This window comes from Salmo salar, chromosome 19, assembly GCF_965601325.2.
Source record: "Salmo salar chromosome 19, fSalSal1, whole genome shotgun sequence".
In the NCBI taxonomy this organism is placed as follows: Eukaryota; Metazoa; Chordata; class Actinopteri; order Salmoniformes; family Salmonidae; genus Salmo; species Salmo salar.
Genome location: NC_138309.1, coordinates 48,596,318 through 48,602,317, shown reverse-complemented (window position 1 = coordinate 48,602,317; position 6,000 = coordinate 48,596,318).

Here is a 6,000-nt window from a genome sequence, read left to right as displayed (position 1 = left end):
AAGATGGGGTGGAGCAGGGGTAAGATGGGGTGGAGCAGGGGTAAGATGGGGTGGAGCAGGGGTAAGATGGGGAGGATGTGATTGATGTGTGATAGTGTGATTTATGAAAAGGTTTCAGTTATCTGTTCATTATCTCAGGTGTGGAACGGACTGAACTGGGCAGGTACAGTAGGTGACAACACACCTTACAAACATTAATTTGACCCCCATGTTCTACGACTTTCACTAACTGTAACGGCTGTCGGGAGAGAGAGTAGACCAAGGCGCAGCGGAGATAGTGTTCATCATGATTTTAATTTAATAAAGAACACTACACAAAACAAAACGAGAAAACTGACAGCCAAACAGTCCTGTCAGGTGCAAAACACTCAACAGAAACAATTACCCACAAAACCCAAAGGAAAAACATGCTCCTTATGTATGACTCCCAATCAGCAACAACGAACTTCAGCTGTGCCTGATTGGGAGCCACACACGGCCCAAAACAAAGAAATACAAAAAACCTAGAAAACGAACATAGAACGCCCACCCAATGTAACACTCTGGCCTAACCAAAATAAAGAACAAAAAACCCCTCTCTATGGCCAGGGCGTTACAGTACCCCCCCCCCCCCCCCCCCCCCAAGGTGCGGACTCCGGCCGCAAAACCTGACACTGAAGGGGAGGGTCCAGGTGGGCGTTCTTACGGCGGCGGCTCAGGTGCGGGACGTGGCCTCTGCTCCACCCTCGGCGTCGCCCTCTTAGGCGGCGCACCTGGCCGCGCTGAAGGTCTGGTGGGCAACCCTGACTGCGCCCGGCTGGCGGGCAGTGATAGCTGCGCCCGGCTGGCGGGCGGCGATGGCTACGCTCGGCTGGCAGGCGACCCTGGTTGCGCCCGGCTGGCGGGCGGCGATGGTTGCGCCCGGCTGGCGGGCGACCCTGGTTGCGCCCGGCTGGCGGGCGTCCCTGGCGGCTCCGGCGGCACTGACCCAGGATTCACCAGGCTGAGGAGACATGTAAGAGGCCTGGCCCTAGGCGCATAGAGAGGGGTTTTTTGTTCTTTATTTTGGTTAGGCCAGGGTGTTACATTGGGTGTGCGTTCTATGTTAATTTTTCTATGTTTTTGTATTTCTTTGTTTTGGGCCGTGTGTGGCTCCCAATCAGGCACAGCTGAAGTTCATTGTTGCTGATTGGGAGTCACACATAAGGAGCCTGTTTTTCCTTTGGGTTTTGTGGGGGATTGTTTTCTGTTTGGTGTAGTTCCTGACAGAACTGTTGGCTGTCGTTTCTTTTCGTGTTTTGTTATTAGTGTTCAATTCGGTCTATTAAAAGTCTCATGATGAACACATCCTCCGCTGCACTTTGGTCTCCTCTTTCCACCAACGACGGTCGTTACACTAACAGAACACAGAAGATGTTCTTTAATGGAAACTTCTCCAACATAATCCAGGTAGAATCTGGAATTCCCCAGGGCAGCTGTCTAGTCCCCTTACTTTTTTCAATCTTTACTAACATCATGCTAAGAGTAAAGCCAGTGTGTCTATGTATGCGGATGACTCAACACTATACACGTCAGTTACTACAGCTACTGAAATGACTGCAACACTCAACAAAGAGCTGCAGTTAGTTTCAGAGTGGGTCGAAAGGAATAAGTTAGTCCTAAATATTTCAAAAACTAAAAACAGTGTTTTGGGGATTTTGTTATACATTTTTAATATAAATAATATTTTGTTATAATATTTTGTTGTATTTTGTTATAAATAATGTGGAAATTGAGGAAGTTGAGGTGACTAAACTGCTTGGAGTAATCCTGGACTGTAAACTGTCATGGTCAAAACATATTGATACAACAGTAGCTTAGATGGGGAGAAGTCTGTCCATAATAAAGTGCTGCTCTACATTCTTAACAGCACTATCAACAAGGCAGGTCCTACAGGCTCTAGTTTTATCGCACCTGGACTAATGTTCAGTCGTGTGTTCAGGTACCACAAAGAGGGACTTAGGAAAATTCCAATTGGCTCAGAATAGGGCAGCACGGCTGGCCCTTGGATATACACAGAGAGCAAGCATTAATAATATGCATGTCAATCTCTCCCGGCTGAAAGTGCAGGAGAGATTGACTTCGTCAATACTTGTATTTGTGAGAGTTATGACATGTTGAAAGCACCGAGCTGTCTGTTTAAAACCTCTACAGGATCGGAGGGTCCCCTGCGGGACGTTGAGCTGATGTAAGCTAATGCGATTAGCATGAGGTTGTAAGTATCAAGAACATTTTCCAGGACATAGACATATCTGATATTGGCAGAAAGCTTAAATGTTTGTTAATCTATCTTCACTGTCCAACAGTAGCTATTACAGTGAAATAATACCATGCTATTGTTTGAGCAGAGTGCACAGTTATTCACTTGAAAAGTTATTAATAATCCAATTAGGCACATTTGGGCAGTCTTGATACAACATTTGGAACAGAAATACATTGGTTCATTGGATCATGATCATTGATTTCAAAAAGGCTTTACAACGAAAGCAAAACATTAGATTATGTCAGGAGAGTACCCAGCCAGAAATAATCACACACCCATTTTTCAAGCTAGCATATAATGTCACAAAAACCCAAACCACAGCTAAATGCAACACTAACCTTTGATGATCTTCATCAGATGACACTCCTAGGACATTATGTTATACAATACATGCATGTTTTGTTCAATGAAGTTCATATTTATATCAAAAACCAGCTTTTTGCATTAGCATGTGACGTTCAGAACTAGCTTACCCACCGAAACTTCCGGTGCATTTACTAAATTACTCACGATAAACGTTCACAAAAAACATAACAATTATTTTAAGAATTATAGATACAGAACTCCTTTATGGAATCGCTATGTCCGATTTTAAAATATATTTTCGGTGAAAGCACATTTTGCAATATTCTGAGTAGATAGCCCGGCCATCATGGCTAGCTATTTTGACACCCACCAAGTTTAGCCCTCACCAAAGTCAGATTTACTATTAGAAAAATTGGATTAACTTTGCTGTTCTTCATCAGAATGCACTCCCAGGACTTCTACTTCAATAACAAATGTTGGTTTGGTTGAAAATAATCCATAGTTATGTTCAAATATCCTCTGTTTTGTTCGTGCGTTCAAGACACTATCCGAAGGGTAAAGAAGGGTGACGCGCCCGACGCGTTTCGTGACAAAACATTTCTAAATATTCCATTACCGTACTTCGAAGCATGTCAACCGCTGTTTAAAATCAATTTTTATGCAATTTTTCTCGTAAAAAAGCGATAATATTCCGACCGGGAAACCCTGTTTTAGTTCAAAGAAAATAAAAACATGGGGTCACCTCGTGCACACGCCTCAGTCTCATTGTACTCTGATCGACCACCATCCAAATGCGCTAATGTTTTTCAGCCAGGGGCTCCAAAGACATCATTCAGCTTTTTCCCGCCTTCTGAGAGCCTATGGGAGCCGTAGGAAGTGTCACGTTACAGCAGATATCCTCAGTTTTCAATAAAGAGAGTGAAGTAGCCCAAGAAATTGTCAGACAGGCCACTTCCTGTAAGGAATCTTCTCAGGTTTTTGCCTGCCATATGAGTTCTGTTATACTCACAGACACCATTCAAACAGTTTTAGAAACTTTAGGGTGTTTTCTATCCAAAGCCAATAATTATATGCATATTATAGTTTCTGGGCAGTAGTAATAACCAGATTAAATCGGGTACGTTTTTTATCCGGCCGTGTAAATACTGCCCCCTATCCCTAACAGGTTAACCCCTCATTCCATATGTCTCTCCTAAGGCCGGTGGTGGCTGGTCCGCTTCAGGAAGCGGAGGTGCGGGAGGTTCTTCCACTCCTTCTGGACATTGAGGGGTCCCCGGCGTACACCGTTAGATCCATCATGGATTCGAGACGTAGGGCGGGGGGCCTTCAGTACCTCGTGGACTGGGAGGGGTACAGTCTGGAGGAGAGATGCTGGGTTCCGGAGGAGGACGTGTTGGACCCTTCTATGCTGCAGGATTTCCACCGTCTCCGTCCGGATCGCCCTGCACCTCGCCGCCCTCCGGGTCGTCCCCGAGGCCGGTGTCGGTGTGCCGCTGGAGCCGCGCGTCAAGTCCTCTGTTCCCCTCCATGTCTTTGTGTGGTAGGGTGAGGGTGGTATTTGTTACATATATTATTCCAGGCGTTGCACTTTTGTTTTTGAATGTGTTTTAGCACTTGTTTTGTTATGTGCTGTATCATATTATTACCTGTATTAAAGTGTGCCTGTTATTTATACTCCGCTCTCCTGCATTTGACTTCGCCTCCATACACCTCTCCTAACACACATAGACGTTTGTTATACTGTTTATAAACAGTATAACCGTATAACTGATAATTGATTTATCAATTAAACCTTGATTCATGTCTCTCCTTTTGTCTCTCAGCGCTTCGCCCATCGCTGGTTTCCTAGACGACCATGCAGACTTTATTTGTGGTCTGATGGAAGTGTAAGAGGCCATGCTGCAGCTAGAGTGGATCTGCTGGGTGGGAGGAGCTACAGGACAGACCTTCACTTCTGGGACAGAGGGAGGGGGCTACTACTGCAGCGAAACCACGGACCCAACTGTACTGCCACGACAGATAGTCTCTCTCTCTCTCTCTCTCTCTCTTCATAATGTTTTGTAGAAAAGTAGTGAAGAATAATTTTTATTTAACTAGGCAAGTCAGTAAAGAACAAATTCTTATTTACAATGACAGCCTTCTCCGGTCAAACCCTAACCCGTACAACACTGGGCCAATTGTACGCCGCCCTATGGGACTCCTAATCACGGCCAGTTGTGATACAGCCTGGAATCAAACCAGGGTCTGTAGTGACACCTGTAGTACTGAGATGCAGTGCCTTAGACTGCTGCGCAACTCGGGAGCCCAAGAATGGCTCTTCGATATGATGGTATCCATATGTCATGTTTGCCATGAGATTGGTGTGTGTTTCTCTGTCCTGGAGAACAAAAAATGGGTAAAAGCGGCAGGTCTAATGTTCTGAATGTCACAGCTCCATTCATCCAGTCATTGAATTGATGTGCACACACACATACATTTAAAAAAAAAATATTTAACCTTTATTTAACAAGGCAAGTCAGTTAAGAACAAATTCTTATTTACAATGACGGCCTACCAAAAGGCCTCCTGCAGGGAGCTGGTATTAAAAATAAAAATATAGGACTAAACACACATCACGACAAGAGAGACACCACAACACTACATAAAGAGAGACCTAAGACAACAACAAAGCATGGCAGCAACACATGACCACACAACAACAACATGGTAGCAACACAACATGGTAGCAACACAGAATGGTTGCAACACAACATAACAACAACATGGTAGGAACACAACATGGTAGGAACACAAGATGGTAGCAGCACAACATAGTAGAAACACAACATGGTAGCAGCACAACATGGCAGCAGCACGACATGGTAGCAGCACAAAACATGGTACAAACATTATTGGGCACAGACAACAGAACAAAGGGCCATAAGGTAGAGACAACAATACATCACGCGAAGCACACACACACACACACACACACACACACACACACACACACACACACACACACACCACACACACACACACACACACACACACACACACACACACACACACACACACACACACACACACACACACACACACACACACACACACACACACACACACACACACACACACACACACGATGTATGGGTCAGCTGCACCTGCCCACAACTGCTAATAACCCATCCGCAACCGCCTGACTATATGTGATAAAGTGACAATCTGAGGGCCGCACCCGACCCTATCCTGCAAATATAGAAAAAGTGTTGTACAGTCAGAGATGGCAGAACAAATTTTTGACAGCTATTTTAAGATAGGTCTATGTTCCTGCTTGTAATTTCTGACATTTTGGTAGGCTATTTGTTAGTCAACTTGTCTATAATTAGATACATGCAGCTTCTCTTTTGCCATTACTTGTTGCCTTAGAAGAC